Source organism: Falco naumanni, chromosome 9 (genome assembly GCF_017639655.2).
Source record: "Falco naumanni isolate bFalNau1 chromosome 9, bFalNau1.pat, whole genome shotgun sequence".
Taxonomy (NCBI): domain Eukaryota; kingdom Metazoa; phylum Chordata; class Aves; order Falconiformes; family Falconidae; genus Falco; species Falco naumanni.
Window position 1 is genome coordinate 50,134,284 of NC_054062.1, and position 23,393 is coordinate 50,157,676.

Below are 23,393 nucleotides of genomic sequence, written 5' to 3' on the forward strand. Positions count from 1 at the left end.
CACTCACCCCCCACCCCCGCCTTTTTCAGTACCTCCTTGTATAGCGCAAGAATCTGCTGCTTGGCGGCGGTCAGGCTTTTCCACCCTCTTCTTTGCCTGTCCCCTTCACCGCCAGCCAGCGACCTGTCACCTGCTGCCCACCACAAGGCACAGCAGGAACCATTCACTGCCCATGAGGTCCTAAGGCAGGGACAGTGCAACAGCAGCAGCTCTTTGCCTCTTCCCAGGCTTCCTTACAGGAACAGAAAACCCCACCACGGAGCTCGTGTGACATGCATAAAATAGGAGTAACAGAACAACCTTGGGACTGACCCCAAGCAGCAGACTTCTCTTCATAAGCTAAAAAGATTTTCAATCAAAATGAAAAAGCAAAACCAAAACTGTAGGTGCACTGCCTCATACCGCCAGCGGTCCCAGCCCCTGGCCATCAGGTTATTTGGAAACATCTGCTGAAGCTCCAACAAATCTCTATAAAGGGCTATTTAAATTAACAGTTCCTTGCTCACTGTTGGTGTCCCAGGATCCCTATCTAGAGTTAAAAACCCAAGCAAATAAGGCTCAAGAAAGAGGAAACTGAGAAGTTAATTGTGCCAGACCAAAATCAATAAAACTACAGAGCTCTAGCACACAGCTTCCTGGTTTCCCTGCAGAAACGCAAAGCTAATGACTACTCTGGGAAAGGGAAAGCATGCTTACAATTTAGCTACATCCTTTTTGTGAGGTATTCCTGATTTACATTTTTTAAAAATTAAAGAATAACCTAGCTAAGACGTTCAAAATGTCATAACATTATGAATCAAATAATTCAGGAGTAAATCCAAAATAACCAGTTTGATGTTTTAAAGAAATCTGCATCTTCTGAGGCTGAGTAGCTATGCTATGAATTTATTTGGTGTCAGTAAAAAGTCAGGCATGAAAGCTGAATGCAACATTTACACCATATTTTCATTATCGGGCACTGAAGTTCTGCTGAAGCAGACTTGTGTGCATTTGGCCAGCTAAACAGGGATTAACAGAAAATTCACAACTTTATACATTAAATAAAGAAAAGTAAAATGTGTTCTCTCTTGCTTTTTAATTAAACCTATGCAGTGCAAATGGGGCAGCCTTGGTTTTTAAAGCAGCTATGCAATTATCTGCTGAACTATATTGGTTAAAAATAGGTCAAAAATCAACACTCCCTTTTCAGGACAAACTTTGAAACTAAAAAAATCTTCCAAAGACTCCTAAAAACAAGTTCAGAAAACAAACATGAGTGAATTATGAAAAAGGGGGCTGGTTTTGCCAACACTTTGAAAAAAGCTGATCGGGAACGAGCTCCGCTATCCTGTGTGTCAGGATGTGGTTTGGGAGAAGGATGCGTGCTGTAACACAAACCAGCCAATGCGAGGTATGGAAGCCCTTCCTGTATCTTTGCAGCAGGATGGATGCAAACCAACATAAACCAGCATTCGGTGTGTATTTATTACACTTCTCTGCATGCCTGATGACCTGCAAGGAGTCTGCTCCGCATCTGGGAGGGGGTGATTCGTTAGATTCACGAATCACAAAGGAAGGAAGAAAGGAAAATGCAACAACATATGGTTTTGACTGAGTGGGAATGGCTGCACCAAACTGTGAACTCAATTTTGTATTAAGAACAACTAATAAAAATAATAAAAAATACGTATGCTTTCAGCCAGCTCTCATTTATTGCGATGTATCCCAAACAGATCCCCGCTTTGGGTGCTGCCTGCCAGCTCCTTAAAGGACTGTCCCAGCAAAGCTCTCTAAGGCCACTAAACGTGGTCATTCAGGTGCTGACCTGACTCCACGGAGCACAGCACCTTCCACCCGGACCATCGGCATGACTGGCAGGCCCTCAGCTTGGAAGCAGGTCAAGAGCAGCAGTGCTTTTTCAGCTGAGTCTGATGGAGGGGGGTGTTTTCTATCACAACCCATGTTGTGGATATGTAGTTATATTATATAAATATATATCATCTTTATATCATATATAATATATCTTATTATTTTTATATAGAGACCATATAAAATATCATCTTTATATCACATATATCTTATTATATATTATATCATAAAATATATCATGTATATCCACATATATGTGTGGATATATAGCTATACAGGAAAGACCCTGCCCTGCCCATCCTCTGACACACCGCGACCTCATCAAAGAGATGGGGCAGGAGGCTGCTTGCACCAGCGCTGGTTTTAACTTTTTGAACAATCAGCAAATAGAAAGGTCTTTTTAATAGTAACGAAACCAAACAAACAACAAACCAAAACAAAGAAACAACCTTGCTGCAGAGTCTGGTTGAAAGACTGGTTAAAAAAATCAGTCCTCTCCTACATAGTTTTTTTCCTTACTGTGTTGCCCCAGAAGGTTAAAATAGAAATATCCACAGCCCTGTCAGCCCCTGGGGGAGTGTGGCTTTGTATTTGGAAAAGACAACTAGTTACCACCACACAGCCTTGCAGGTCCGAGGAGCACGTGGCAGCTCACCGTCCCAGCACCTGCTGCGCTACCACGTCTGCTTGTGGCAGCCTTGTGCTATCACCTCTGCACCACCACGGGTCACTCTGCTAGAGAAATGGTGAACACCTGAAAAGTTCAGGCCCAGCATCAGAATTTTTTCCCTGATACAAAAATGGACACAAACCTGGCAGAGGAATGAAATAAGCTGGAATTTTCTCAAAGTAAACCCATCGCCATTATGCAGTATTTACACTGTACGTATGAATCACAACTGTTCATTTTGCTATCAAACAGATGGAAGCAAAAAGTACCTCATTGTTGGAATACATTATGTGCTGCTTAAACAATGCTTCGTGGAAGGCTGTGCAAGGAAAACAAACGTGTCTGTTCTGTAGTAAAGTGTTACAAAACAAAACTTAATAGAGCTGGCAGCTAGGAAGCAATTGCAGTGGGTCTGGGTAGACTTAGTTATTGAAGAGAACTCATTGCAGACGGTCCTTTGCAATTTGGGTAATTATAACGTGAGCGAGCAGCTGTTGATATTTGCCAATTTAAAATGTAGGTGAACTTCTTTGAGGACTATGCCATGTAAATTTAGTAGATCCCACTTGGATTTAAAACTACCCACAGCTTTTAAAAGTAAAATTCCTCCTCTTTGTAAGGACTCTGGGGACCGTGACCTCCTTTTCCCAGGAGTTTGATGACAATATGTCATATTCTTCCAACGTACTCAAAAACTCAAGGTCAGGCACGGACTGTGTCAAAGACTGTAGGTCAGCTAGTTGCCCACTGTCAATACGTTTTATGCAGCTTACCCCCTTTGTCCTGCCGTACTTTCTGTGAGTATTCCAGTTTAATATCTCTACATTCTGCCACCCACACATCCACTGTGTTTCAAAAGAGCTGGAGCTGAACAGCAAACCTGACCCTCTTTAGAGACACCTCTTCTCTCTGTCCATGCACGTAGTTGTTTTGGCATGTATTTGTGGGGAACCCACAATATGCTGTGCACTGTGGGGGATAAGAATTGTGATGATAATTACTTCTAAGTTCCCAAAGATAAGAAATGAGGCGTCCTCCAGATTATATCTGAAAATGTTCTCCACAGTGGGAGCTGTCTGGCATGCTGAGCAGGGCACAAGCAGATGAGCTCCGTGCACTACGCACAGCAACTGTATGCACAACGTATCTGTGTATGCTGGGGAAGCAGCAGACCATGAGAACTGTGTTTCAGGGCCAAGAGAAAATTAAGTCTGTTCTGAGCTGTGCCCATTCCAGTTATCTGAGCCACCTGCCCAGTCCTTAAGTCCCTTCAGCGTCACTTCCATCCCCAAGTGACTGCGACAGTCCCGTGATGGAGGTTTCTCCACATCCTTATGGAAGGGTTACACGGCCATTGATGAGCAAAAATGAAAACCATCGCCAGCCCCCTCCCGATACTTTCATGGTTCAGCTAACTAAGACAGAAAGCAATAAGGAAAAATACAGTAGTAACTGTGTCCACCGAGAAGCAAGCTGAGATGGCCACCCATTTCACTGAACTGAAAGTCAACTCAGAATACTTCAAGAAAGCCCATAAATAATTCTATCACTGAAAGAGGATTTCAGATGCTTTTTGTTTCCCGTCAATACAAATCTGGCTGGGCTCAGTAAGTTATATTAAATGCACATGTATCTCCTTCAAGCCACATTTCATGCTCTCCAAACATCTTTCTCTAAATTAGATCCTTTCATATTCCTTGAAAAGCTCAGTTCTTAATTAGGAAAGAGTTCTGATTTTCCATTTTCATTAATTCATTTGATTTCAAGATTTGGAAGCCAGGGTAATTGCAACTAAATGAAAATTATTGAAAGGCAAAAAGATACAATCAGTTTCAGACAATGAGAAATGTGGGAACTTTTTTAATGCAAGTAAGGGGTAGGTCTGAATGTCCTGGCTAAACTGAATCCTTGACAATGCAACAATCTCCAGAGAAGCAATGATATATGTTTTGCTTCTCTGAATGAACTCAGAGGATTGGCTAGATTAATGCTTAAATCACTTAATTATTTGGCTTAATTCACATGCTGTTCTTCACTTTCAGATCCCTTCAGCTCCCCTCCACTTGCACTGCTCCACTGCACCAGGTCTGTGCCAAGATCTCTGAGCTCAGACTTCATTCTCCCTAAACATTTTTTCGTATTATGTGGCTCAGATTAAATCTTCTTTGCTAATTTGTTATTGCAATCACAGATATGCTTCTGGATTCAAGTTTCCTTTTGCATCACAAGTACTGGAATGCAAACCGAAAGAGAGGAGATGGTATTTAATTTCCACTCTTTCAAACTGTAATTTCTCTCTGATGATCTTTTGAAGATGATGAATGAGTTATACAAAGACAGATAAAATATTAATATTTTCAACCTAATGGAAAGGGCAATTTTACCCCAGTCTTGGGCTACTCAAGATAACTTGACAAACTTTCCAAAGCTGTAGTTCCAAGACAAATGAATCATTTTTATATCCTGGAATGTGCCCTAAGAGAAAGAAGAATCTGAAGATTTCCTAGTAACGCAAATGATATTGCAAACCTGTGGGCAGCATCTCACATTCTTCTGCTTAATTAGAAAGACACTTTACTTACAGATATCTTATCTATACATTTACATTCTTGTAGAAAATAAATTACATGAAGTAGTGTGGAAATCTTGGAAAGCCTATCTAAAAAAGCACTCTCTAGAACAAAAACATATGTTGTTTTCTGAATGATACTCAGAGATTTGAAGTATTAATGTCCAACATATTTCTTGCTACAAAGGCAAAGACAAAACATAGATGAAAATGCCGTTACCATTACTATATACACAAAAAACTGTAAACAAAGCGTATCTATTAATTAAAAAGTACATTTTAAAAGATATCTAACTAGATTATAGAAGGCCAGTATGCTTCTAATCCCTCCCGTAGATAATGTGCATAACTATTTTCAATTATTAACTGAGCTTATAGAAAATGTTTCCTTTATTACCCATAGATTCAATAAGAATAAGCTATAAAAGATATTTCTAGAGCAAGTTTTCTCATGACATATTAGATAAACTTGTCCGTCTGAAAATAACCCCTGTATCAAGGTTATATAAATTGATATTAAAGTTCAGCGAAGATCTGCTTTACACTAAATCATCCAGAAATAGCACACCCTTTCTCCATTGAAGGGCATGCGGTAAATAACTGAAGAGGAGGTAAAAACAGATAATCAATTATTTCAGTTGGCTTCAGGGTTAGTGCTGAAATTTTCAGCCCCTTCGAGAAAAAGCAAAAATCAATATAGCACGGAATTCTGAGATAACAAAGAAAGAAACATCTCAAAGGCATTTGCAACATGTGATAAAAGTATAAAGAAAAGTCTGCTGTCACCTTCAGCTGCTCTACCACACAATGTAAATGAACAAAAATATTCCCGTTTCTTTGCTGAACTGACTGCACAGGGTTAGAACACAGAAAAATGAAAATTCTGCAGAAGGCCCATAAAATGTTTCAATTGCTCAGCCTCAGTCTTATGGACCAGAATGAGTAACAATATTTTTTAGTTCAGCCAGTGGATGCTGGAGTCAGATACCCATAGGGACTGGGGGAAAATAAGTTTGACAGTAGTTTTGAAATAATGGGAGAAAGTAGCAGTTGCTCTTGCAGCTAAAAGATGAGGAGCAAGTAAAGTTTGACACTGCAAACTTTATTTGGATCGCTCTGGATGTAACCAGACCTCTTTCTGAGACCTGCCTCTGCGAAACACAGGCTACTAGAGTATCCCATCATGAGAGAAGACTGTCTATCCACCTTTCTGGACAGCTTTCAGTTGCTCTTAGGCTCACATATCATTCAAGCATGTATTTACGATGTTTACCCCGCTTCTTGTCACTCCATTGTTTGTACGAGCCCTGCTATAACTTTGCCTGCCTTCCCCAATACCAGAAGCCAGTGAATTAGCACAGGTAAGACAGAAAAATAAGGGTCATCTGAGACAGTTTATTTTATGTGCTTTCGCTTGAGAAATGCAATAAAGCTCTGACAACACACTGATTTAAATGTTGGTGAGAGTCTCAAATTCTCTGTGTCTTATTTCAGTTCCAGAGATTATTCCCCACTCCTACCCCCACCCCCGGGATTAAACCCAGTGGAAATTTAAACACAAGTTTCCCCAGGGATGGGCTATGATACTTGGAGTATTAAGGTATTTGCACTAGCTGCATGGTGTGCCATATGCTGTTGAATTTCCATCAGCTTTGGAGATTTACTGTCTTCTGAGAGACCTAGAACTACAAACCAACTATTCTTTGTAGGGGGAAAAAAAAAAAAAAACAACCAAAACAGAAAAATCATATTTTCCAGCTTAGTATTGGGAAGAGTTGGTAACCACAAAAGAGATATATTACTGAGGAGCACTGAGTGAAAAAATCTGTTGAACACCTGAAAATTTCTATTAGGCCAACCACAGTATTATCTGCTCCCAACATGCCACGCTCTGCATCCCATCTACTGCCTTCATAGCTACTGACACAGAACTGCAGAAAAGATACTGAAAGAAAACAAACAAACAAAAAACAACAACCAAAAACAACCACTCACAACCAATTTGGGACTGAACGTGTTTTCATTCAGACGATCCTTCAAAAAAACCCAACAATCCCCGAACTCATCACCATGTCTCCGTTCACTGCTAGTTAAAGCTCAGACAGCTCTGCAACACAGCCCATGTGTACCAGGACTTTACAACCCCAATGTCCCAGAATGTGTTTTGAATTACTTCATGCTTATTGTAAACAGTTGAAATTGTCATCTCAGGATTTGGTCTATTTATGATGCACTCCAGTTAAATCCTCTCCTCCCTTCCCCCTTCCTGAAAATCTTTTGAAGCTTTGATGCTTCCTCAGAGTAACAGATGACACAAATACGAGCCTGCTGCTGCCACCCAACATTGCTTATGGCATTATACTCCCAGAAAGCCATCGAAGGGCCTCCAGTGAAGCCCGATTATTTCTGTGTAACAAGTTTTCCATCAAATCCAGAAAGATATACAAAAGAGACTTCCCCCAGCTTTCAAAAGATTAATTTCCCCATGCAAGTTTTGTTTTCACCGTTTTATAGCATCTACTTTGGAAAGAGGCAATGAGGAAAGTGCTACTACAGGACATAGTCAACAGTTCACATAGACACCGTATTTTTTCACAACGTGTCTCGACAGAATAACATATACATCTCTCTCTTGAACGTCCCAAATTTCCCAAGGAAAGGGTTTCCTCAGGCTGTCTGCTGCTGTTCTCTGAAACTGTCTTGCACATCTATTAGGTGTCTCTATCACTGCTGCAACCGCACACCTATAAGGCAGAGATGTGCCACTATCTCCATTCACAGATGAGCAGCTAGAGCACGGAGAAGCTAATTGATTTGTCCATGATTACACGGGGACTCTGCAGCACAACACAAAATTTAACAAGTCCTTCCAGAGCCATAACTACTTCCTCCGTAAACCAAACCACTTCAGATTATAAATATCCCAACCTCCATGGCATCCCAATCCGCCTCTGTGATTTCAGTGCCCAGCCATGAATTAATAATGAAATAGAATAAGCAAAAGGCTCGACTTCTGCCAGGGCATTTTCTGTTAGCTGAGATGGAGTTATAGGTGATGTTGTAGTTGTCTATGTCATTATTTAGTCTGGTTTTAGGCTGTGCAAAAACAGAAGAGAAAGAAAAGCTATGGGGCAAGAGTCTTCATCCTAGGCAAGAAACAGACGTTCCCTGCTTTTAGGTAGTTATAATATCTGAAAAATCCAAATCTTATTCACTGAAATGTAGAGATGGCAAAAGTTTGCAAAGCATGTATTTATAAAGGAGAAAGAATTGTCTCCATTTTACATCAGATAATAGAAAATGTGGCTTATGGAACCTCAGAGGTTCCTGCCCCATGTCAGGATCAGCTATACCTCTCTCATTAGCAGCCGTTTCTCTGGCTTCTGTGAAAATCAAGTACATTCCGAGAGACTTCAGAGCTGCCCTTCCTCACTATATGCACGTAAATACACCCTTTTCTCACTATCTTCATTACTGAGCTCTTACTTGCTGCCTGGTAAGGCCATTCATCTTGCTCCTGCTAGTTGTGGAGCACACCTAACAGTGACACAGAAGCTGACCACTCCCTCTTGCCCTCCTGCAGCCATTTACACGCTGCAATGTTTATCACGTCTCCGTCCAGCCTCTCCCTCCCTAGACCGACAGTCCCAGCTCTCTGGTCCTCCCCGCGGGCAGTGGCTCTGGACCTCCAGCCGTTCCCGGTGCTCCTTCCTCTGGTCTCCCCAGGCGACCTCTCTCTCTCGTTTGTTTTAATGGCTGTTCTCCTTCCCAGTAATTATTCAGTGAGGATCTGGTATGAAACACACACAGTCTCCAGGGCTGCGGTCTCCTGTGAGATTCAGCACCTCAGTGGTCTGGTCCACAGCCTCCTCCCCACACTACTGAGTACTCCAGCCACTGGATCATTATTAACGAACAGGTTTGTGCCACACTGTTACTCTTCAATACGCCTTTTATTTATTCAGTACTCCTTTTATCTATATTTTTCTTCCCCACAGAAAGCAAGAAGTCCAACCTTTCATTGAGGTATGCACCTGAACTACTGTGTTACCACTCCTTTACAGCCCTTTAAAAAAACAAAACCACGTAATGCTGCACCACGTTGCATATTTAGTGACGCGAGCATATAAAACTTTGCCTGTGAAAACATGACATACTGCACCAGAATTCTCGGTTTTGTACTCCTGAGTCATATAAGTCAGCAGAATGCGAAGAGGAAGGCTTCTGAAAAGGTTCGTTAGCGTGTCCGTAAGCAGCAAGTGTTTGCCAGACATGGGTACCACTATGTTGTAGCACAGTGTCAGCCAACACAGTACGTTTAGAGCTGGACTTTGAAGCACAGAAGCAAGTCAGATTTTTTTTGGCAGGTTTAAAAGTATATATAGTTTTTCTGGAAATTTTCATCCAGGCTCATCAACATATAAATAGAGAAGGTCCCTGCAGGGGTTCCCCCTACTGTGCTGATTTCCTCAAATGATGAGGGAAGGAGCGTTTTAGAGCCATATCACACATAAACGACTAGCCTTGCTCACCAGAAGACTAAAGAGTTTCAGAGAGCAACTCAGACGGACAACTCATCGAGTTGCACAAGAAAATAATATTTGAGGACCAAACAAGTTGGTTAGACTTAGAAAGGATTAGGAAGAGCAAAGATGCCACGCCTGTACTCGTCCCCTGAGGGATTCCTGAGCAACTGACTCTGAACTGCCTTAGCACAGGGATGTTGCATCAACAGTTACTTGCTTTTACATAAAGACTCTGTTTTTAAAGAAACCTGCATTTCATGATACATTTGATATAGGTACATAAAATGAAGAAGGTATATCAACTGCTCCGCCCCAAAGAACTCAATTGAATTTTAGTTTGCAAATCAAAATTCACAGATAAGGATACCTCACACATAGAAACTCTAAGCTAAATACACGGGACAAGTTATTTCCTATCCATCTATCAAGGCTGTGACAGTGACATTGCATCAACAGACAAGATCCAAGCTCCCTAAAATCGAAGAAGCAAATTTGCTCATTCTGAGAGATGCAGAGGAATGATTTTGTGGGATAGGTAAAGACAGCAATAAACTGCCATATGACTTTATTTTATGCTGAATAAAATTCTCACTAGCTCATGGTAGACTGTCAGGTGCCAGACAGCACACCAGAAGAACGTGAAAGTAATTTCACTATCGCTCTTGAGAAACTTTTTGAACTTTCACTGCTGTGACAAGAAAATATATGCACATAATATAAAACTGTAGAATGTAAAAATGCAAAATGGCCTAGTGGCTGCTAAAAAAAACCCCAAAGCACAGAGTAGGATTTCCAAATCGTTTGGCTTGATTGTGATGGCTAATGTAAGAATTCACATTCAGCTTAAGTAATACACCTGTGAGACACAGCTTTGTGCTTGAATGGTGATATATTGATTCGTCTTTCCCTGAGAAAGATAAAGATTTTGCTGGAAAACCAGACCAGCATTGCCTTTGAAGACTTCAAACAGAGGCTGGACTCTTCATCTAAATTGTTAGTAATGAAGGCTGTGAAGAATTGACCTGAACCACCTGACCTAAACCCCTCATTTCATGACATTCGGGGGAAGAGGGGGGGAAGGGGAAAAAAAAATCCATCTCCTTTGTTACCTGCCCAAAATTATTTGAATTCTAGGAAATGTTGTTCAGCTCTGACACACAATGGGGAACCCCACAAGACACTTATTTCATATACATCAGCCAAAATATCTGTAGCAGCTGCTGCTGCTGCAATTTTTAAGCTCTTTAATGATAAGACCAATAAAATCCACACTTTCAATGACTGAATACTGTTTTTTTTTTTTACAACTTGATTTTTTTTTTCACTGCCTAGCGCTAAGATTAGAACAACTCTATCTACATATATGAAGTTCATGACATTGGCAAGTATGTTACAAGGACACACTGATAAGCTCTCCGCTTCTAAATTAAATTCCTTCCTAACAACATGTCCTAGAAGAGCAGAAACATTGATAGGAATTCCACTCAATAGTATGTATTATGATCTGATTTCAACACACAATCTTGCTGTGACCTTATTCAGCCATTTTTTCCTCATATGTTGCAAAAAAATTCAAACCATGATTTAAGAGCTGAATCCTGCAACAAGGTTGGAAACAGATTATCTCTATGTATATATAGCTATAGATAGCAATATAGACACCAATATACCTGCTGTATTGATATAGATACAGATATACCCACTGAGAAATTCATAATGCGGTGGGGAGGCCTCAGGAATCACTTTTAAAGAAATGGCTCAAATCTAGTTGTCATTATCTCCATCTCAAACCCACATATTTAGAGAAATTGCTAAATACTAATTCTGCGAAGGCCAAAATTAGAGTTTATTTCAATTTTACACACTGAGATTTCTTTTAAAATAAGTTAATAAAAGATGTATGAAAGTGTGTTCAAACTAGTACATTAAATTTTAAAATTAAATTAATGTTTGATGATTAAATGGCATATTAGAGAGCAGTAAAAACGTAAACATGAAAGAAAAATACATAGTATACTGAAATATTATTTCTCAAAATGTTCCTTAAAATAAAGTGTTTTCATGTCAATGTTAATCTCCCTCAGAAGAAAGGTGATCATGCTAAACTTGGACTGATTCATATGGCTCATCATACACTATAAAGATATCAGTTAATGCTCCTCATAGTACTTAACAAGATGCTTTTAAACTGCCTCAGTGATTGCAACAGTGAAAACCGTTGTATACAGCAATGCAAACACTCCTCTTTAATTCTTTGAGAAGTAAAATCTTGAAAATATTTGTTCCTTTGTTATCACAACACATGCAGGATTTATCCTCAAATGCAAGACATCCCATTCTTTCCCCCAGAACAGCAAATCCCTGCTCCCTAAAAAGTTGTACAGTGAGTGTAAGAATGCAAATAACACTATTAATCTGAAATCAGACATTACCAAAACCAAATTAATGTCCCATGACTTGGATTAAACATTACTCCCATTTTGTAGATGGAAAAGGCCGAGACAATAAAAGGGGAGTTTGCTGTACAAAGCAAACAATTTTGGTTTCTGTCTTTAAAAAGCCCAACTTTTTCTGTCCTTATTTTAAATCTGACCTCTGCATCTTGAGGGTTTCCAGGCTCTTGATGCTTGGTTTCTGCAGAGGGGTGGTTTTCTGTCCTCCCTCCTATGGGGATCCTGGGAAACAACCGCCTTGGTCTGGAGGGCTCCCACCGATCACAGTTTAAGCCCGTCCAGCCCAGTTCTCTTTTTTCCTTTATAATCAACGTACCATGCCAGCAAGCCATTCTGCACTAAACTCGCAATGAAAAAAGGACATCAATATTTTGAAATGTCTTTTCATTGCAGCTGAAGCCTTTTACAACCAGAAATGCTAAAGTAATAAATAGAAACTCAATAAAGTATGAAATATAGAACTTTATGTATAATTATGGGTATTTAAATTTATTTTAATTTCTCTCTGCAGGGTGTGCTTTTGGGGTTTGGCTTTGATTTTTACATATGCCACTCTCTTATTCACTGTAATTTGCATGCCTCAATGTATTCTCAATAGCTACTTCACTAACAAACATGACATCTCTTGGCAATAAAAGGTTAAAATTCACTTTGCCTTCTGACTATAACAGAAATACTTTTGCAAGCTAATGATTGTAACAGGCTGGTCTGCTCCCAAATAAACATTCTAGGGATTTCCTGAGGTGTTGTTTTGTTTTGCCTTTTCTTCACCCCCCAACCCCACTCCCCACCCCTTTTTAATTGAGGGAGAAGAATTTGGAAGGCACAGCAAGCTTAGAAGTTATTTCAGTCAGAAATGTGTATATGTTGTCTTTTTATACACTTTTAAAAGTAAAAAAAATACATTTACACAGCTTCTGGATATTCATTTTATAGAAGAAAAAAAATATCTTTAAAGCTTATCCAACTCATCTCCTTCTGCCAGCTTCCCTTGCCAACTCTTTCTTAGTAATGCCAGTAAATGCCAAAAAAAGTCTGGTTTAAACAATGTTTCTGTCTGTTGAAAGCAAGAGAAAGGCAGTTTCTGTTGGAGATACTCAATTTAGGGATCCCACTTTTAATCCTGCTGCTGAAAACGCACCCTGACCATGTCAGCGTAGCAGAAGGGAGTGTGCAACGCTAAACCGGCAATGCGCGAGAGGTTGCTTTGAGGACAAAATTACACAGTTCCTCTTATTGGCTTTTCCCGCAACAGATTAATTTCCAGAACCTCCCCTCTCCTTTGAAAAAGGCAGATTCAGTCTCTGCCAAGGAAACGGTCCTTTTTGGGGCAGGGATATTACGGCTGTTCAGATTAACATATCTAAGAGCTTTTGTCTCATCGTCACTTGCCAGGAGCTGAAGCAGACCTCCTCCAGCAGCGCCTCTTTTTCAGTACAAGATGTACTTAAATGTGAAAACATCTAGGGAAGGATGATGGAATGGGTGAAACTAAAGTAAATAATGTCATCTGAGAGACACCAGAGTAGGATTTCATCCAAGATTGCTGCCCGAAGGAGCCTGCCATCTCCAACACTCACACAAATGAAGTGTGCCGGAAAAGACCATCTGCCAGCGCGCAAAAATTAGGCATCTCAAGGAAGATCTGATCCTCCCCTAGCTAGGCAGCAGCTCTGACTAAAACTGTTTGCTCCTGTGCCCGTTTAAGTGGCATCAGGTAACACGTACAATTCTCCTGAATATTAGAATTATCTATAGGCTTCACATTAAACATCTAATGTAAAATGCTGCCACCTCAGAAGGAGGTAAAGCACTCCAGACAGTGACGACTGGCTGGGAAGGGTTTGGCAGGTTCACCCCCAAAAAGACTGGTTTTGTGCAGGACTTCTGAAGTGCTCCTCCAAGGATGTGGTGAGTGGAGAGAGAAGGAGCAAACAGGGAGATGAACCCTGCCAAGAAACCGCCCAGTAGTTCCTGGTAGAGGTTGATGGCCAGAAGTTCATTCAGCAGAAGCGCAATAAAGTTGATCCTCATGCAGGAGACACAGTAAGGGCAAAGGAATGAGGGTAGGACCTAAGAGCACTTCATTTCCTGAGAGTGATTCAAACTTCAGAAGAAACAACATATTAGCGCCCTGGAAGTTGGGGCAGAGGTTGAAAAGGCAATGACAAAGTCATAGCTGGAGACCTAAATGGAGCTGAATGCATTCCGGTTTGCTGAAGGAGCAATGAGAGGTGAAAATACCTCTCCTTGGATCCAGTGGCCTTGTCAAAGCAACCATGTGTGTCTAACTGCTGCATTGGGGTGAGCAAACACATACTTCATTGCAACCAGTATCACCAGTAGATTCATCGTTACACTGACCAGCAGCATCACAAGCACGTCCTTGCAGGACAGGGATGAGACCAAGTCCAGCAAAATGCCTGCAGGCTCTGGCAGCACCCCACTGCACACCTGCACCGTGCACACAGAAATGCATCGCACAAAGTACCACCAAACACATTTCGTCTGCAGCCTCCCCAAGCTTCATCACACTGCTGCGTCTACAATGTTGTCAATTGCAATTTTGTTAAATTAAGCTTCGAAAGTTCAATTATACGTTAAAACCGTGTCCTTGAGGAAAGGCAGTGCACAAAAGGGACACACAATTTCCTCAGGGAAGAACAGCAAACTTTCTGCTATGATATCAATATGATACAGTTAATTTTTACCTCATCTGCACAAGCTTTTCAAAAACAATGGGCAGACTTTTGGCAACCATTTTATTTCTAGAAAAACAGCAACACTTTGAAATCCTTTTATTGCCAAGATATTGCTACTGCATTTAAAAAAGGCTTATTTTCAATCTTAATTATTTTTTTCTTATCAAGCTTTAAACTGCATATAGCCTCTATGATTTCTCATTACACTTCTGAGAAATGAGACGCATTCCTATAGAAGAGGTAAATCAATGGGGGGTTGAGCAAATCATATTGAAACCGAACCATAATTCAACAACAAAGGCATCAGGCTTGTTAACAATGGGACTCAATGGATCAACCAGCTAAATTTACCTCGTGGTCCCTAAAATACACACCGACCAGAATTCAATTTACTAAGTCTTGCTGAGATAAGGGTCTTCGTCAGGCATACATCAGCAGCTCTTACTTTCCATGGCCTTCCCCTGCTCAGAGGACTCGAGTCCTTTGAAAGGTTCCAAGTGCTGCTGCTGCCGCTGCCTGTGAGTCCCCCAGCGCCTCCGTGCCGGAGCCGAACGCTCCATATACCAAGAGCACGTGGGGGGAGAGAGCCTGCTGTAGGAATTACCTGGTGCTCCCTTTGACTCAAGGCAAGCACAATAAGAATTAAGAACAAGGGAGATTCTCCTCTTGCCTGTAAAAAAAATGATCACATGTTCGTAGCTGGAAAGCAAAGTATTATTTTAATCCAATACTGAAATTCATACCTTACGCTTGCAAGATCTGTTGCAAGAGACATGAAATAGCCAAGTATAAGCTAAATTAATTCAATATGAAAATGCCTCAGTACAAGCACTTTACAAACCCAGTATAATGCCGCATAATTGCAAGAACTTAGTTTTAGATTTAATACCACGTTAAAGGGCTGTTAGCATTAACTGCATCGTTAAAAATAAAAATATGTTTTCCCATTTTTATTACGGAAAGTATGATCTGTTTGTTTGGATTTTGGTTGGTTGTGTTGTTGTTTTTTTTAAAATACCAGTCTGAAAACTCATGCTAAAGAACATGGCTTCAGCTCCATCACCTTACAGAGGACCGTATGAATGGATTCCTCCAGCTCTGATCTGAGACACTACCTCATAGCTGGGGGGTCGCAGGCAACAAACGCCACAAAGCTCTTCTGCAGAGTCCCATCGCCTCAGCTGCTGGCAGAGGGAGCCGGGGTGGTACGGGGGGGGCAGAGCTCACTCAGCGCCAGTGCATCACTGGCGATCTTCACTGGCCAAGTATGACAAAATTCCTCCCAACAGCTCAGCGTGATACAGGCTCATGAAAGGGACTTTCACCCTGTTGAGGGCTCCAAGATGTTAAGGGGGGCAAGGGGGGGAAAGTGTCTGGTGAATGGTTAATATAAAACTCTACATTTTCTGTTTATTGAAATAGCAATCTCTCTCAATAATATCTGCTATTTATATTGTGCATAAACTATCACACAAAACTTTACAAACTTAACACACTGTATCACTTAAGCTAAAAATGAAATGGACCATTTTCTGGGATGAATCCCAATTGCTTAACACTTCCCAGTATGGCCAAGTGTTTCAGGCAGGAAATGAATACTAGTGTATCTAGTTGAAACCAGGGCACTGATTCAGTGCAGACAGAGAAAAGAATTTCCCCTACTCAATCACCAACACAAAGTTTTTATTGGTGGTCCCAGCTCCAGGAATTTCTCAAGCCTGTAGCTGCTACGTAAGATCCAGCAAGTCCCTAGAACCAAGAATCACCTACCGACATTTCTAAAACTTTTCATAAATGAAATTATCAGATTGATTGATTGCTTAAACATAGCTACGGGGCTGGATGAGAAGAAGGGAACATGTTTTCCTTCATGAGAACCTCCTCTTGCACAGGATAGGGTGAGAGGGGTGGCTTTAAGCTGCTTTTGCTCACCAGTGAAGGGATCCAGCCCTACCAGCACCACCACAGAAATTCAACCAAGTAGCAGAGGAGGTGACACATTCCCTTTCCTAATAGCTTCCATGCAAAAATTACGCTATTTCTGAATTAAACAAATACAGAGGAGTTATTAAATAATAGAACATATTTGAACTAATTAGCCCTCACAGTGGCCCTACAAGGCAGAAGTATAGGTCTAATAAAAAGCAAAAGAAATAACAGATTGTTTACTAGGCTATTAAATTAATGACTACCAGGTTACTAATTAAAGGCTCAAGGAGCAGATCTCCCAGAGAATTTTATCGAGGATTAGTGCAGTTTCTCACACCGCTGAGGCTGCCTGTGCCAAGCTGCATTCCCAGCTGATGACACAGCCTTAGCAGCATGCATAGCTCTGCCTCTTATATTTGATACTCATGAGTCATAAAAATATGGAAAGGACTATAAATTCTGTTTATGCCTCTCTCTCTTTTAAGATATGTAAAACAACTATGTAAAAGAGCTACAAAAGCTGTCCTCTCAGTCTTCAAAGACCTGTTTAAGCAGCACTGTATGATTCCCCTTAATACAATTGTCTGGAAGTCTAAACTTTGGTAATTATTTCAAATGAAAAAGAACAGCAGGAGGCTCTGTTGAAGGGAACATAAACAATTATCACTTGCACGAAGGCTATGCCAGTTATGAAATAAACTTGAATGGGTTTGCTCTTGAAAACGCTGAGCACTAAATTAATTATCTGACATAGCAGGCCCCTCAGCTGTACTCCATGCATCCACCCCAATGCTAGAGTCACGCGAGAGCACCAAGAGGTGCAGCAAAGAAGGGAAATGTGAACCGGCACAGAGACCTTGTTAAATTGGGGTATTTCTAATGGGTGCACCTATAACTTCGTAGTAACACTGAAGCTGGCAGGCACACCATGACTCTGGATGACAGACTGGACTAGGACGGACCGTGCATATTCTGCCCGTGTGCAAGAGAAATGCAGCAATGCAAGAGCAGGAAGACAGGACCAAACGGGTAAGGCTCATCCCTCCTTGGCAGCTTCAAATATGTTCCTGAATCTCCAGCATTAGTCCTGTGACTTTATAACAAATTCACAGTCATTTCCTGTTCCTTCCAATGATTTTTTGTTTCAATGGCAAAAATCCCTGTTTCAGGAGGTGCTGAATTAGGGCATTAGAGTGAAGGTATGGAAAAAAATGCAAAAAGGTGTAAAATAATCAGCATAATGTCCAATACATTCGATAAATCTGGAGAAACATAAAGATAACTTACAGCTCTCAGAGCATGTGATACTTTTACAGGTGGTAGAGATTTTCACATTGAGATTCAAGTTATCACTGTCCAGAATGACATACAGATAATCAAGATCCTGATGTTTGTTTATGAACACAATCCATAACACAGTACTTCACGAATGAGGCAGGCAGAAATGCAAAAGCTACTTCTTTGCAAGCTCAATGAGATGCAATCCACGCTAAGCAGTAAAAAATGATAATCTTCTGCCACTTTATATGCAGAATCTTTTGAGTTGTGACAACCATACACTTAGAAAACAGAAGAAATATGGTCTAAGTATGTATTTATAGCTGGCCTTCATCTTTATCTTTGCATTTCACTGCTAGAGTTTATAGTCAAAGCATAACATAACACGAAGAAAGAAAGAAAGAAAGAAAGAAAAGAAAGAAAAGAAAGAAAGAAAGAGACAGAAAGAAAGAAAGAAAGAGACAGAAAGAAAGAAAGAAAGAAAGAAAGAAAGAAAGAAAGAAAGAAAGAAAGAAAGAAAGAAAGAAAGAAAGAAAGAAAGAAAGAAAGAAAGAAAGAAAGAAAGAAAGAAAGAAAGGGAAAAAAAGAAAAAAAGAAAGAAAAAAGTGTTGCTACAAGAAAAGGAACTCTGTTTTCTCCTCTTCCTTTTCTCCATTTTTAAAAACATCTCTTTAAGATTTTGATTTGCAACCCTTATTATACCAGCCCAGCCAAAGGAAGGAAAATGATTCACACTAGCTCAGAATCTGGCCTTGGGAGCTTAAACTTGGTGAAGCAGTTTCAATGTGCTCTGAATCCATTACCCTCTCCCCCAAGGGAAAATTATTTTCTGATTTATTTGGATTTAAATGTCATTGGTGTCAGAGTCATAGCTGTTCTTCATCAGGGAATCATCTGTGGGTCATCCCACCCTCTCTGCCCATCACGGGCATCTTTCTTTTGCTTTGCTTGTCTCTAACCTCAACACAACAGATCTCCTGGTATGCAGAATCCATCTAGCACCCACCACCAAATGAGAGGTCTAACTTTCTGTAAGGTGGGGGAGAGCTTGCTCTTCCAATATATGTTTTACACATTGAGGTCAGTGGCACTATTTCACACAATCCCAGAACAGTCAGGGTCGGAAGGCACCAGGGGTCATCCAGTCCAATGCCCTGCTAAAGCAGGGTCACCTCAAGCAGGTTGCACAGGATCACATCCAGGTGGGCTTTGAACGTCTCCAGAGCAGGAGACCCCACAGCCTCTCCGGGCAGCCTGTGTTCGTGCTCCATCACCCTCACAGTAAAGTTCTTCCTCACATCCAGATAGAAGATAGACTTAAAAGAATCAGGCGAGACTCACTGTGATTCAAGTGGATTAAGGATCTAATCCATAAACAGATATATCGCGTGCATCATGGTCCTCTATACATTACCCAAATTTCATGTTGAAAACCAAATTCTCTGCATCATTTGAAAGCAACCTGGACTGGCAACTTGCAACCTAAAGCATTTCAGGGCTTTCCAGCTTCTCGTGTGGCAGTTCAGAAACAATGCTCAGCTCCATGCTGCCCGGCTACAGGTCCTTCAACCCCTGCCCAAGTTCAGCTACATTCAAATTTGTCCTTATGAACGGCAATTAGAGCCTGACTGGTGCATACACCTATGTATGGAGTCGTTTAATATTGCAGATGGGTACAGTGATCAGAATTGCAAAAGTGTGTGCATAAGCATTAAAAGATGCAAATCATCACCCAGTAAGGAGAGTTGCCCCAGACTTGCTCCTATGCTTTTAGAAACCTCAGAGGATTCAGTCTTTCAAGGCGCTTGATCAGCCTTGTGATTGTATTTGAGTCCTTGCAGGAGCCAGTGATGGCATGGTAGATCCTGCACAGACAAGACTGGAGAAAAACCTGCATCTAAGTGACAGATGTCACAACCTGAGGACTCTTTGTTTACTTGCATAATTGATGATATCATGCATGCACAAAATGCTTTCGATTTCCCAGAAACCTAATGCATTTTAAGATCTGGACCCAAAGCTGGATACAAAGCCAACTTCATTAATGAGTGTGTCACTCCAGGAGAATGAATGTCAGCTCAGGGCACTGCCACACCGGGATCTCCCCCAGCAGTACTACTACTTCAAGTCTGTCCGGGATGGTCTCTGGCAGGCAATGTTTCCCCACAGTTACGACTTTTTAAGCATGGAAACAGAGCCAAGAAACCCTTAATGCCCATGTGAAGTGCTTCCTGCCCAGCACTTGTCTCTCCAGGAGAAGGCATGTGCTTCAGGCTCCAGTCTAACACCAGCAATGTTACCTGACCTACAGCTCCTGTGATGCAGGGATCTGGCACACTTTAGCCAGTGTGTGTCCCTAACAGGGTGTGAGGATAAAAGCTGAAGCCAAACAGATGGTCTTCTAAAAATCTTCTCTAAAGTGCTCTGTGTACTAAAACATCACTTACCCAACTCTCATCAAACTTGGCTTGATTTGCAAGTCTCAAGCCAAGTCTGAAGAAAAATATTCAGCTGGAAACACGCAGGGAAAAGAGTCTTTTCCCTGCACTTGAATAATACAAAAATGAAACAATTTTATTCAAACCTTAGAATAATTTAAGAAAAATAGAACCCAACCCTCTTGGGTTTAAACCAAGTGCTGGGAAAAAAAAAAAAAAAAAAAAAAGGAATCTACACAGAATGCAAAGTGACAAACAAATGAAAAAAAGAAGTGGAAGGAGAACTGGAGCTATAATGTATAATGACCTATCAACACATTCTATAATGCACACAAAATTTCAGCGAAGACGGAAATCACATCTGCACCAAATATGGGCAGCTATTGTTTGAAAGCACAGAGCAACGTTGCACAACGTTTAAGGTCCTGATTTTGCTGTCGCTCGCCCACAAATACAGTTACGCATCAGTAGTCCTGACTAGCAACAACTGGATGCTCAAAATAGTACCCACTAATTTCAGCAGCATGTTCAGGATTAGCAACTGTATATTATATCCAGTTAATAAAAGGATTTCACTGGGCACCACCAAAATATTCCAACTGAAAATGATCTGCATTTTCTGAATTTAGCAAAAGACGCCAGGAGAAGTGCTAACAACCACTGCCTAGATGAACAGCATCACACAGTTGCAAACACATACATGCATTTCCACAGTAACTTCTCTTAAGTATACATATTTCACTATATGTATACTTCACTATATAAAGTGTTTGCATGAGCATATGCATCTATTTTCGAAACAGAAAGAAGCAATAGCATTTCTGAAATAATGCTCCCACAATGAGATCCTGGTCTGGGTCTCTTATGGCTTTGACTTGGGGTGTGGAGGGCAGGGAGAAAATCTGCCCAGTAAAAGGCAGGTCCTCTCCAGAAACAGAACACTGCATTGGTATTTAAGGAAATGCAAATTTCTTAAAATTGCTTTAAAATTCTTTAAATATAATTTGAGTACACATCTGATTTAAAAATGTGATTTTCCCTACCATTAATTTGAACTGTCATTCTTAGGAAATACCCATAATCATTAAAGTCCTTGAAAAAGTGCACTCTAACTGTATTAAAGTAAATCCAGGGTGTAGCTAAGAAACTTCTTATTTTTTTCCTTCTCAGTAAATGTAATTTGATTGCTGCTGGTGAGCAGATCTGTGTTTGTGTGATTAGACAGTATGACTAGTTCCAGCTTTTTTGCTTCTGCTCTGCACAGTGTACTGCATAGATGGCCCTCAACAAGGAAGTCATTAGCTTAATAATAACTCCTGACAGATTCTGAATGAGATATGCCAACAGATATTGCAGTGACTCCTGGGGTAAATGAAAGGACGGTTTTATCTTCAAGATGGGAAAGAAAGAGTAAGCTGCACTAAATGACTAGCACGATTTATCGGGGGCTAGTTGTTAAGCAGGAGTATTTATGATCAAAGGAGTGGAGAATGGGGCTATCATTGTGAGGTAATTATCTATACACAAATAACTTTAATACTTCGGCATTTTTATAACAACTACATTATTTATTTTACTACGTATTCTATTGCAATACCATTTCCCTGGTTATGCAGTACTGTGTACTTGCACTTTATTTTACTTCATATAAAATTAAAATAAAACGGAGGACCACTTTGAAATGAGTTGAAGAACAATAGCTCCTATTTAAGCATCAAATACAACAGTATTTAACTTTTGTGCTTTTGATCAATATTTATGTGACAAGCTATTCATTACTCTTCTCCTCTACCAATTTAATGCTGTTGTTCTTGCCACAGCCTGAACTGCACTTTTGTGTATTTAATTTATAACTGTTTCCATGGAAAAGAAGTATTCAAAGAAAAAAAGTGCTGATACAGCACTTGGATCTTTCTACCAGACCACAAATCTTTTCTAATGTTCATCTTAAACTGAAAGTAATTCTGGGAAACAAATTAATGATATAAATCACATTATCATTACTCACATAAAGATACTCTGTTGTAATGCTTTGAGAAAGCTACAGTGAGTAGCTAAAAGAACTCTATATGGAGAATGCCTGTTTCTAATTAAATGACCTAAAAATAGCATTGCGCATATATCTAGGACCAAGCCATCTGTGTTATCTCTCTAAGATAAGCCATTACACACCCACAATGATATCCCTTTCATCACTGCAGATATTCAAAACTAGGAATGGCCCTTCTTTTCCATTTAGGAGGGGGTGGGGGGGCGGGGAAGTAAGCAAAATTCTAATCCAGACAAGGTTTTTTGAAGCTCAGATCCCTAGTTTTGAAATCTCTTTTCAAGCCTATTTCTGTCAATCAGCAGAAAGATTCAAAAGCATCCCCCAAATGGTGGCAGAACTCAAGTAGGAGTTCTCCATGAAAATTTTTCCCGATGCATTAAAGAAAGCTGTTCCTAAAGGCCTGGCTGTACTGTTTGCATTGTTTGCATGTGATGGTTTTTGCTTTGCTTAAGTTATTTTTATTTTTTTTTTTAAAAAAAAAAAACACAACCCTTTTTTCTCCTCATTCTGACAATTAAAAAAAAAAAAAAAAAAAAGTAAGCTGGAAGAAAACCAGACCTGAGTTAAAAAAGTTGGCTAAGAGATTCCCGTGACATCTTTGGTGATAATCAACAACAACCTGTCTTCATGCTTCAAGCAGGGGACCAAGCAGACAGAAAACAGCCCTTTTCTCCTAAAAGCCCATATTATCTGCCGATGTCCAACAGGAAAAAAAGGAGGAAAGCTTATCAGGGCCTGTCAAGAGGGGGAACAATCTCTGCTTGGTCAGAACTAGGGATGGATTATCGCCTTGCTAGGCAAGGGGAAAGCAGAGTGTGAAGGGTGACTCGCCCCCCATCCCCCCCGCAGTACATGGGGTGGCATCTGGGGGCCATCTCCCATGATGGGCTCCAGGTAATGCCTCAGGCTGCAGTCAATAAAGCAACATTA

The 23,393-nt window shown here is 40.6% G+C and overlaps 1 protein-coding gene across 1 annotated transcript in view; it reads right to left on the minus strand.

Moving 5' to 3' along the window:
* ADAM12 (ADAM metallopeptidase domain 12) overlaps positions 1–23,393 on the minus strand; it is a 187,631-nt gene that overhangs the window by 146,690 nt on the left and 17,548 nt on the right.